The sequence below is a fragment of the Rhodnius prolixus genome, unplaced genomic scaffold, assembly GCF_049639745.1.
Source record: "Rhodnius prolixus isolate KJV_2025 unplaced genomic scaffold, Rpr scaffold_2, whole genome shotgun sequence".
In the NCBI taxonomy this organism is placed as follows: Eukaryota; Metazoa; Arthropoda; class Insecta; order Hemiptera; family Reduviidae; genus Rhodnius; species Rhodnius prolixus.
In genome coordinates this window covers 33,103,722-33,116,915 of record NW_027411592.1, presented here as the reverse complement: position 1 = coordinate 33,116,915, position 13,194 = coordinate 33,103,722, and the positions used below count along the sequence as shown (strand labels likewise).

At 34.0% G+C, this 13,194-nt stretch overlaps 1 protein-coding gene across 5 annotated transcripts in view; it reads right to left on the bottom strand.

Annotated features, from left to right (window-relative positions):
• The window catches only part of LOC141449514 (uncharacterized), a 195,413-nt gene that overhangs the window by 134,334 nt on the left and 47,885 nt on the right, over positions 1 to 13,194 (bottom strand). The gene's annotated exons all lie outside the window — the stretch shown is intronic.

The following is a 13,194-nucleotide window of genomic DNA, read 5'->3' as shown; positions in this document are numbered from 1 at the left end:
GAGGAAACGAGCGGTTGCGTTACGAAACCTTAGGGAATTTTGAGGCCAAAGGAGATAGTAGCGCAAAAAGAACTAGTAGGGAAAGTCCTCAACCTCTTTAGTAGGGGAGGGTTCGTCTACTAGGTCCAAAAAAGGGGGCTGGCACAATAAGCCTCTTGTGGCTGCGTTGCCGTGGGGAATAGGTCCCGTCTCTTACCTGATCTATCTAGACACATCACTACAGAATTGAATTCCACCTGCAGCTTAATTTCTCTACAACGCTTCAAATTTGATCTGCTCTCAGACAGTTCTCTCTACAGTAACTAACTCCAGGCCAGTCCTAAGGGTTTCAGTAAAACGGGAAACCAGGAAATTCTGACTATTCCAATTACTTTGCCCTAACCATCATACTTTAATAACGTGAATTTAAACACAGTTCTTATACTTTAAAATAGTTTCCTATTCGTCAAATTTTGAAATAAAATAATTAATTTAAGCCAAACTAAATTTACATCAAAGATAATACATATTTCAGATATTGAGGTAACAAGTAAGTGGTTTCGTCTAGTTGAACACGTATTACACGCGTTGTGCATGATTCTATCGAAAATAATTTTTATATCTTTTCAATTATTATTTACCGCTAATTACTTTTATTTCAAATATTTTAAAATTTAATAATACTTTCTGTTTTATGGATTTTGTAGAGATTTATGTAATGTAATGTATATCCACTGCCATGTGGAATGTCACGTCCATTTCGTAAATTATTTTTTATTATTATTAATTTTTTTTGAGCAAGTATTAAACGTAAAATAGATTAATTAATAAATTATTTACAAGTATACATGCTTGTATACCTTATTTTAGTTCTTACAGTAATATGTGGCAATAAGTGAATACCATTAACCAATGTAAGAGAAAGTTATGCGAATGAGTCACGTCCTTTGTACGCCAGAGCGAATTTTTTCTACAACAGATACTAGAGCGACTGGCCAAGCTAGAGATAGGTCATGTACTTCCTGACCAACCCTAATATTCTGCACAGCGCCGGCAGCTGTATATTGATTACTTGGCGGCCAACCTAATCATCTGTAGCAGTAGTCACTCTCATTGAAATCTCCCCCTCTCTCTTTTTCGGCACATTAGCCTTCATTAATATAACAAAGGAGACTGAGCTCTCTGCAAAAAGTAACTATTGTATTTTATTATAATTCGCTAAAAATAATGGACACGCAAATTCTTCAAAGCGTGTAACTGTGACAGAAACATGCGTATATAAGTGTACTCGTAGGTCCATTCTTGAAGACATAAAAATAAAATAGACTTATATTGTATACTATTTCATTTTTATTTAAGTGAGACTACTCAATATCTCGCATCTCACTATATCAAACAAATCAATAATATCAAGCTGGAACTTCATATTTCAATTTGGTTGCACCAGGAGACTTCACTCTAACTAAGCGTCATTTTACTTTTCTCGATATTTTTTGGAAAACGGCTACATCGATTTTCTTTGGAAATTGTTGGAGCAACTGCGCTCTTATGGTCTATAGCAGGGGTGGCCCACAAGTAGATCGCGGTGGCCGATTTTGGGTCGATCGTCGATCGCTCGCAATGTCTGGGGTGGAATTCCGTGTACCATGGACTTTGAAGCGATTTTAGGAGGCAAAACTTTCTAGCAATTATGATTCCTTGGTTAGAGACATGCAAACTCAGTCTTCCCATTAATGTTAAGGCAACAAAGTAAATTCTAAATCTTTCTTTATCTGTATCTACTTTGAATTAATAATTATCCATGTTCTTTTAATTCCCCTGGATGTGAGTTTTTTTGGCCCTTTAAATAATTATTGTTGTTGTTTATTACATAGTTAGATAAGCCGTATATCTGTATTTCAGTACGAGGTGTACTCAGCGAGCTACTGATAGATTAGCAAAACGTAAGTCATATTATTCTTTCATGATAAATTTTCCTGGACCAAAAAAAACGCGAAAGTGAAATATTGAAATCAAATTATCAGCCATACTTTTTCATATTTACCAACAAATAGTACAACAACTTATACATTGCAGTTAATAAAAAATTAAATTGCATTTTGAGTTAGTAAAAATCTATCTTGAAAAAGTGTCGGAAAATAGAATTTTTCAGGTACCGCATGTACGGAATGCTGCTATCAAAAGATGGGTCTGGAAATTTATTTCCTTCATGAGCCTATATCTCGAAAACTTAATAAGTGATTTGAAAAATAATATATTTTACTTCGCATACCTCGCTGGAATGCACCTTATACTGAAACACAGTGTGTATAAACATAGTATGCATTTCACACCCCTTCTTCCCCCTTAGACTACGCCTATGACAACTAGTCGATCGCGACACACTTTTAAGATAAAAAGTAGATCTTATGTACAGAAAAGTTGGCCACCCCTGGTCTGTAGCTTGCATTTGATATATTTTTTTTTTTTATAAAACTGAAATTATTGAAGAGAGGCGGCGGTTCCTTCTAAAGAATTATTTCAGAATAATTTACGGTCTTATGTATTATTGTTTAATATGATATCGAACACCTACTTAATACTTGATTAAGACATTTCTAACCGAAATTCCAAGTAGAGAATATCAGTAAAGCGAAATGCATCTTCATACAAAGTCAACTGCGTTTTTTGTAAAAGATTCATTTGAACGAGGACAAAACGTGAAGTAGGTTCCATCCTTCACTTTTACTCAGGAAATATAGTGATGCTGTGAAGGATCATGACGTCTCCTTATAAATATTAATAAATAATTAATTACACAAAGAACATGTGTGTATTAAAGTCAACTACCTTCTCAGTTCAAGGAAAGACTAGTAAGTGTTGGGAGATTTCACGATGCTTCAGTATTGGGATTAATTTTCAATGTTTCCTGTCCGTATGTATGTCGTCGTACTACAGTCAGTGGCAGACAGTCGTTGATTGTGAAGCAATCATATTCTTGAGAACCAGGCAGCTCACATGCCAAACTATCTGCCACTCCAAATCTATGTAAATGTGCCCGGTAATAGTAGTGGCCTGTAGTTAGCTTAAAACGTACCAGCCATGGCTACTCACTCGAGGAAGTCGACCACCAGGTTAAAATGAGAAAGACCCGTTGCTGGCCAATAACTCCAGTAGTATCCTTTTTCCTTCAACACATTCTTAGTACCCCCTTTTTTGCTGTACGAAATTCCACACTAAGGATCCGCCAGTCACTTATAGTTTTTCTATAAATTCTACCTATGCTCAAAATTATATTTATTATTTTTTAAAGTATAAGTTTTTAAAAAAATATTAAATTTTTAATTTTCAAATTTGTTGAAAGAAAGAAGTGTGCTAGTAGTATTGATTCATGATAAATGTTAGTTAGTACTAAAAGAAATCGGTAATGCAGGTAGCTTATGGTTGTCTAGCTCTAGAGTAGGGATGGCGAATCTTTGTGAGACATGGGTCAAACTTTGTTCATTTTTTTTGTTTAGTACTAGCTCTTGGGTCACAAATACTCATTTGCACAAGAGTTAAGTTTCAAAATTTTAAACTGAATATTTTCAAAACTAAACATCTTTAAAATTCAGTTGGCTTAACGGGTAAAACGGGACGAAACAAGTGCTATGGAAGGCTCTTTTTACAAACATAACTGAACAAAACCTTACAAAAGTTTGTTATATCTGAAGAAAAATCTAAATATGGTTATTTGCTTTGGGTTGTCGATTTTTTTTAACAAACAAAATATGAGTAAAATTATACATTTTATTTGATATTTTGTAAACACTTTTGCTTTATTTCAAATACTACAAAAGCATTTGTCATCATTTGCGTTTTAGAACTGTAATGATCAAACTAAAGGTTATAGATAGCATTTAAATTGCTTTTGTGTTAATGCGTGATTGAAAAAAAAAATACAGATAGAATATAAATTATCCACAAAATTAGAAAATCTAAATCAACCCGCGTAAACAAACAAATGATTGCCTAGCAATAGTGGGTCAGAGAAAAAGCTTGCGCGGGTCATAGGTTCGCCATCACTGCTCTAGAGGATTTTACCTTCATAAAGGGAACATAGTAAATTATTAACAACTTCAACTGAATAAATAAGCGTATTTAATCCTGTAAAACAATACTGAAATAATAATTCAGTCTAATTAAAGAACATACTAAAGTAGATTTAGTTATGCAAGAAAGAGGTTCAAGGAGTGGCCTAGCCACTTGCAGAAGATTGACACAGGGGGCCAGTCATTAGGAACACCTGTCTGCATTATCTTTCTCCATTTCTAAACATTCTGGAATAATGAGAGCAATCGATGTTCATGCAACCGATTATCGTAGAAGAGAAGAGGTCAGAATTGGACTCTCGATTGTTCCCTCACTATTCATTAGAAGTGTGCCCTATGAACGTATGACTTGACATTTTCTACCTTATCTATTAATGATGGAGTGCCAGAAGTCTGATTATTGTGACTAGAAAAGCTGCAGTAATTAGAGTGAACCTTCAATTCGTTTTAACGAGCCCCACCGAAATATGGAACTAATGGTACTGTGATCATAAAATGCAAAACATTTGAACTTGCTGGGAGATGCCTCACTTGTTGAAGAACTCTCTGGAAAACTTTCATTTAGCCGAGAAAATCTACAACAAAAATTTTAAATTTCTTCATTCGAAACTATGATGCATTTTCAAAAATTTAGTGCGCTCTTTAATTGGATCTGAATTATTATTTCAGTACTAATTTATAGGAATATGTTCGCTTATTTAATCAATTGTGGTTTTTTAATAAGTAGAATAAGGCGCCACGGTAGCCGAGCGGTTAGAGGCGAGACCTGTAAAGCTAATATGTATTGTGGTACTAGGTTCGATTCCCGGGCTTAGGCCTTGGATTTTATTTAATGGTTAATAAAAGAAATTTACAGTAAAGTAGGTTTGCTAGTCGCCTCCGTCCACGACACCTAATTGGTAGTTGGACGTTAAGCCCCGCCTGAAAAAATAGGCGATTACTTTACTTTACTTAATAAGTAGAATAATCTGCTTAACTATTATGTTCCATTTACGAAGGTAAACTCTTCTAGATCTAGATAAATTATGCGTACATAATATTAGGAGATGTTTTATTCTAATTTTTTCTACTGAGTGAACAACCGAGATTTTATTAAAATATCCGTTAAGTTTTTAAAGCCAAGTTTTCTCGTCATACACTTAAACAATAGGAACTAATTTCCATTTTCCACTAGTCATATTCATATAATAAACATATGTATTCACTGTTACAACAAAAATGTATTGAGATGCTTATCCGGATTTGACGAAAGAAATTCCGATTGGACACTGAACAGTAACCGAGCATTTAAATTTAATAAAAATGTTCAGTTCAAAACTGATAGTGTGATTAAAGCGCACTTTATCTCTCCGAGAACTACTGGATGTAGCCGAAAGGCTGGAATGAACAACTGCGCAAATGCAGTTTATTATATTGTTATCAATGATACAAATGTCTGCTGGAAAATTTTAAAAAAAAATAGCGGACCATTAAAAGCATTTTATTATTTCTAAAAATATTTTGAAGTAAGCTGCGACATTGATCGAAAGCTACGAGAACTGCAGTAATTAAAGTTAGGCGAATGTTCATATATCAGAATTTTGTATTTGTATTTTAAAAACCAAAATAATAGAATCAATGCTATAAAACATAAAACTATTTCAAGGAGTAATAAAGATAACGTGTGAACCAGTTTTATTGCAAGGTTATTTGCGTAATGTTCTATTCATAAACATGTTAGATAATGTTATCAAAATAAATATGTCAAAATGCAGTTTTTTTAAAGTAACATAGATTGTCTATTCTCTCAATATTGTGCTACTGTCTTAATAAATAACTAGAGACACTTTCCCTTAGTGCAAAATTTTAACTTATTCCCTTTATGTAAACAAGGGATTGCAAAACATCTTAACTCGTTCTCTCATTATAAGCCCGTGAATTACAATGAAGTGACAAGATAGGTCTAATTATTTATTTGACTTTTTATGTGTTACTTCGGTCGGTATATTTTAACAGTTTCTTTAACGTCGTACTTGTACAGATTTATTTATACAGATGTACAACTCAAGGTAGAGTTGTTGTACGCCGTTGATGTTGTTTACTATTGGGGCTACATTGTCCCACGGTCTTCCACAGACTCCTGTTTGCTTTAGAGACTTCTAGCAATAATAGAAGATTTGCTGCAGCAATTGTGGTATTCACTGCTCTACTACATAAACTAGAAGAAATTGGACTTTCTATTTCGTGTTCCCTTACTAAATGGAGGAAGAACTAGCAAGGTTATCTTAAGAAAAGCATCCTTAGGCTTTAAAAGAAATAGTTTTAAGACTAGAAGCCAAGTACTAACAGTGTGTTTAGAAATTGTTTGATATTTGCATAAAAAACGCAACAAATGGACAAATATTGAGATTTTGCCAGCACCAATTCGCAAAAAGATTTGAATACTTCAGAGAGGTAGACTGACTTTTCTTTTCCTTGGCATTGATAAGTAGAGTCGAACCTCTCAATAACGGACACTGGCGGGGGAAAGCAAAGTGGCCGCTGTTTGGAGGTGGCCGTTAGAAGGAGGTAGGCAAGTTTCACAATGAAAAAATATGGGTTTTTTTCCAAACATCTATTTAAAAATTGTTTATTATTAATAGAGTTAAAACGTACATAATAACATAATTATTTAGCTACATGATATGCATCAAATGTTTCTTAATTATCCAAAAAATGTATCAAAAACTACATATTATTAACTTAATTAATAATCTTTATAACAATTTTTATAATAATCATCACATTTATTCATAACAACAATCATTTATGGTAAAGTTATCATCATACTACCATCTATTATTAGAAAAATAGAACAAACCTTTCGGTAAGTTGACGATGGCTCGATTTGGTTTTATCAAAATCTTCCAACACATTTATTTTCTCTTCTAGAGTTAACCACTTTCGTTTGAGAGACATATCGAAAAAAATAATATTGTACGTCCAAAGTAATATTGAAAAATGATTAAAATGGTACAAGATGTATGGAGCATATATAGGAAACTTTAGGGAAAACCAGAAAAAAAAACAAATCTTGAGAGGGGATAATTATTTTGATCACCGCGTCAAACGAACTTTTAATAATATAGTGGTCGTTGGTGGGAGGTGAAACATTTAATCCGTTCCCCAAAATCAATGTCCGCGGTCGCTATGCAGAGTGTCCGTTAGACGGAGGTTCTTTTATATACGAGTAGAATGTGTATAGGGGTAAAACGCAGAAATCCAAAAACTGTCCGTAAATGGAGGTGGTCGCTAGTGAGAGTGTCCTTTATGGGAGACTCGACTGTAGTTTTAACTTGATTTTTATAAACAAGAAGTAGCTGTTACACTTGAAATTGGTAGATAACGTTACAGAATGAATTCAGGACAAATTATAAAAGAGAAGATTGCTGACAGAGCGAACGGGGTGGTGGGCTGTGGAATGACTTGGGTAGGCGGTAATGATCGCTGAATGAGTTAACGGATCTCGTGTCGCTAAGATTAGTAATGATGTGGCACGCGACTTTTCAACTAGCACATCTAGGGCAACTATTCCACCGACTAGGAATTATCATAACTGACTCTTATTGCCAGTGTTGCCGTATTAAACAAGTAATTTTATCTAACTCTACTTCACGTTATAATAAACACAAATATGGGAGAACAAAGAGGTATTTGGCAACACGAATGCAATGAACAGTTAGTAGTAGCTAAAGTGAATAACCTTTAACAAAACAACAAAATATTTACAAGCGGATGATTTGGTTATTCATGCGACCGGAAGCTTTAAGTTTTAAGCCAAAGCTTCAGCTTCTATCTTCCTCTTTCAAGACTAGAGCAACTTTACGATCTTGTTCCCATTTTGAGGACCTGTATCTAAAAAAAAGACAGTTTCTACGAAATGGTCTACGGTCTGTGGACACCCTCATCCCAAAAACTAAAAGTCACAGGAAGCTGAGACTTAATAGTTTCTCCTTGGGATCTGACAGGAACTTGAGAGGAAAATCTTTCTCGACCGGAAATAGCATTTTACAGAATGTTCTTTATCCTTCTACTTTGAGATTTCTTTGAATATACACCTTTAAAGGATTTCCTTTAACTTCTGAAACCCACTAAACGAGCCAAGTTACATTTTGTTACTTCTTGGAGAGATTTTCATTTTCTCAAGTTATCTATCAAGGTTCCACCGCGTTTTCTTGAGCTAGGTGCAAAAAAAAAAAAACACCACCAATTGATGAAAATGTCCTAGAACCGTGACGGCGAACCTATGACCCGCGGGTCAGACACTGACCCGCGCAAGCTTTTTCACTGACCCACAATTGCTAGGCAACCATTTGTTTGTTTACGCGGGTTGATTTAGATTTTCTAATTGTGTGGATAATTTATATTCTATCTGTATTTTTTTCAATCACTCATTGACACAAAAGCAATTTAATGCTATCTATAACCTTTAGATTGATCATTACAGTTCTAAAACGCAAATGATGACAAATGCTTTTGTAGTATTTGAAATAAAGCAAAAGTGTTTACAAAATATCAAATAAAATGTATAATTTTACTCATATTTTGTTTGTTAAAAAAATCGACAACCCAAAAGCAAATAACCATATTTAGATTTTTCTTCAGATAAAACACACTTTTGTAAGGTTTTGTTCAGTTATGTTTGTAAAAAGAGACTTCCATAGCACTTTTGTTTCGTCCCGTTTTACCCGTTAAGCCAAATGAATTTTAAAGATGTTTAGTTTTGAAAATATTCAGTTTAAAATTTTTAAACTTAACTCTTGTGCAAATGGGCATTAGTGACCCAAGAGCTAGTACTAAACAAAAAAATGAACAAAATTTGACCCACGTCTCAAAAAGGTTCGCCATCCCTGTCCTAGAAGTTCGAAAAGTTCTTTGAGTATGTGTTACAAACTGCAGATTTATTTTGTTTTTTTTATTTAATATTTTACACTTTTTTTAAAAAACTAAATATAGAATATTACATACAAAGACACAATTGTAGAATACTCAGCAGAATACAAATTAGGAAGAACGTCATAAAATATGTCCTTCAAATGACCACTTATTTGCGTGGATACAGTCTGCTTGTTCTCCTCTCTTCTATCTACAATGTTATTTCATTCTTGCTACCACCTTTTAAAATCTTAAAAATAGTAATACTGAATTTGGATAATTAAAGTTTTTCTTTTATTAAAGAAAATCAGGAAAAACAATAATTGCATTATCCAATTTATTCTATATTATAATAGTGCTCCATATTGCAGTATCCATTAGCTCGTAGTTTAACCAGTTAAGCGTGTTTGACGTGTATACACGTCAAGCCAAATCTCTGTTACGGCGCGTTTGACGTGTATACTCGTTGTGAAAAATATAAAATTGCCATTAACGATAAAAACTCGAAATTTTAATAAAATACAATAAGAATATTATTTGGTGGGATGTTTCCTTTATCTTACTAATAGAAATGTGGTGGGAGTCAGCCAAATGATAAGTGGTTGGTACATTTTTGGTCTCCGCATTAGAGATTGGGAATTACGCACACAAATAAAAGCTCTCAACCCTTGTGCAATGCCATTTTTACCTTAGATAGAGGTTCAGACCTCAGTACGAGCATGATTTCATTTTGCACAGAATTCAAAGCTCTTTTCTTCCTTGAAAAAGCTCTTGCGTCCCTAGTTAACTAGTTAGGCTATGCATACGTGAAGCGATGCAAGATTTTGAAAGAGCCCAGAATGCTGTATAATCTCAAGCCCCAGAAATGGCAGACACAGTGCTTGCAATGACTATTACGACGTTGTAAAATTTTAGTTGTTTTGCCCTGCGTTCGACGTGTATACACGTCCAATGTCTGATTTTAATTCCACACACTGTGGATTTTTTTTAAAAAACTAAATTCCACACTTAACTGGTTAAATCATTGCAGCCGCTACCGGTTACAAAAATCAACTCAATTTTATGTTTCACAACCCCATCAAAGTTGTGATGCGCATTTACAGAAAAGAAAAACCCAAAAAATTCATAGACAGGAGCATTGCATCATTACGGGCCACTTGCAGATTTATTAACTCTTCAAATATTTGTTGATAAAAAATAAACTTATAATTTTTTTTTTTGTCTCAGCTACGACGGCCATAGTTATAAAATATTGCTTTGACCAGAAGTTACCACCTCTGGACGGCATTGATCTCTTACACTTCAGTCACACATACACCGATTATCAGGCGCCACGGTAGCGGAGAATCCAGTACTCTTATACGTAGTTAATTCCTTTCCTCAAACCATTTGCTCTCAAAATTCTTATTAATTTGAATAACTGTAACATTACTAACCTCCATCTTTCTTATATTACTTGAATATCACATTTTATTTCTGCTGTGGTAAAAAAGTGCGATAGGGCCTAATTTTCAAAGTTAAGTTTTCTAAGAAATGTATGTTTTGAGGCCTTCCGAATCAGACCAAGTGGTTTTTAGAAAATGAGATAACACAATATCTCCCATCTCAATATCTCAAAGAAATGAAATATCCCAGGAAGCTTTATATTTCCATTTGCTCCTACCAGTATAAACAAATCCCAAATACATAGAATGAAATGATATTTACGAGTATTAGACTCGGTAAAATAAATGAATAGGTTGCCTAGCGTAGGTCTCCAAATCTAATCAATCTAGACTCTCTGGAATCAAATTTCAAATAAAGCTATCTCAAGTTGGTCATTAGTAATTTTGAAAACTGTTTGCAAGCAAAGATAAGAACCTGCTCAATGGTGCAATTTCAGTGCACTTTAGGTCAGTTAAAGTGTTGACTCCTAGTATAACATTCCTATTTTGAGAGCGATATCCCATTACCGATGTAGATACATTGCATTCTTCAATCAAGCTTAGCTGGGAAGCATAGATATAAATATATCTAAATTCTAGGTCATTCAACTATTTGGAGAAGTTTAAGAAATAGCACAGTTTCAGTTGAGATGTCTCTTTCTGAAATGCAAATTTCTCCGCCCGAAGGCACGAATAATGATGAATCATAAATTTACTCTTGAGTTGGTATAATACTGAAGCACAAAACTTTAAAGTTTAAAGTTTGCAGACTCTGTCAGAAAATTGAAAATTCGAAATAAGATTTAAGAAATTGAAAATCATCTAAAAATTAAGGCGGTTAGAGGCGAGACCTAAAGCTAATATGTATTGTGGTACTGGGTTCGATTCCCGGTCTTAGGCCTTGGTTTTTATTTAATGGTTAATAAAAGAAATTTAAAGTAAAGTATGTTTGCTAGTCGCCTCCGTCCACGACACCTAATTGGTAGTTGGACGTTAAGCCCCACCTGAAAAAATAGGCGATTACTTTACTTACTTTACTTTACACACATTTATCTAAATTAATTTACACCTAACACAATCGATAAACCTCACACTGTTGTATATTCTCCGCATGGTAATCAATTGGGGAGGAGATCCAAATATAGCACTGCTATTTTATCGCTCATTTATTTGAATTTGTACAGTATATGGCTGCAATTGTTACGGACAAGCCAGCAAAAGCACCTTGCGTCTGTTTGATGGGCTTCAAAATAAATCTTTGACTTAGTCAATTTTATCTAAATTCTACGCCAGTTGACCTAATATTGAATAATAGCGGAGAACTACCCTTACACGTAGGAGAGAGATGCTCACAAACAGGTTAATCCTTAGATTAGTGACACACAATCCAGAAATCTACTAAAGATTAACAATTTTGGGCCAACTGAACCTCATGTGTAAGTTTTCTCCTTCTCCAGCATCTAGTTATGTCGTGATGGCAAAGTTTCAATCCCACAAAATAAAAAAAAATAATAAAAATAACAAAAAAATAAAGAGAGAGAATAGTATTGCAATTTACAACTCTTATGTTTAATCTCGCAATACCTTTAGATATACAGGAGCTAACAGACCTTAGAAACTAGAACCCTAACTTAGTGAATTCCTGGAGGAAATACCCACCAAATGGAAAGATACAGGATCAATTGTTTACGGCTGGATCCAAGATAAATAATAGATGTGGTAGCAGCTTGTGTAACCCCCAGAGAGAAGTAATAGAAATGTTCAAGTTAGCAGATGCTGCAATTGTTTACACCTGTAAGTTGGTCGCCATCTTCGAGGGTTTTGAAGTACGCACTGACTAAATAATATTACAGATATAACAATATGTACTGACAACCGGAGCGCACTTACTGGATTTAACCTGGATCTAACCTAATGGGGATAGAGCAGCGTTTAGACTTGTTGCAGAAAGCAGCGTGTTATCTCGTTATATATTTAGTTTTCCACAATTTAATCAGAAAGTAACTGAGAAATATGCAAACGGAAAATTTAAATGAAAAGTGGCAGATTTTCTTAATAAAATCGTACAATTAACATGATTATTATTTTTGTATTTTCACTCACTAGGAGGATCATGATATTATCATGATAATTTTCAGCGCCAATATCTGTTTTGAAGTCTGTGAGCCCGGTTATTAGATATGTGAATAAAATATCACCAAAACAAAGTATGCTGATACTTTATATTTAGATTAGACTAGTGGTTCCCAACCTTTTTTTCACTTCTAAATTTTTTATTTTGTTCAAGTATAAATATAACTAAAATTTCCTTGAAATATGTGCAAGATAATAAAATCGAGATTCATACTTCCAAAAGATTGCTAATAACTTTTAATTTAATAACTTTTTTGTTCCTGTTTAATGCCTACAAGTTTTCCAAAACATAAAACCATGTTACTTATAGAAACAGACAAATCTACCTGGGCAATCAAGCGATTCCTAGATTTTGTTTTGAATTGACAAGAGAGTACTGAATCCTGAGTGAGTTGTTGCAAATGGAATTAGTACAGCCAGAGCAGTTTTGCACAATATAGCAAAAATGTCCAAAACCGAGCACCAATACTTTATCAAAGTGCTTGTCTTAAATTGCACTTTTAGAGCACAATTAGAAAGCAGTTCAGGTTAGATCTTCTTTTAGCTCTTCCATATCCGGCATTTTAACTAAATCCAAAGAGTATGGATTCATAATCCAATTCATCAGACTTTTCCAATTTCCCTACGTCAAAATATTGATCAAATGACTTTGACAGCACTTCTTAAATGATTCCTTCACAAACTCTGGGACTCAA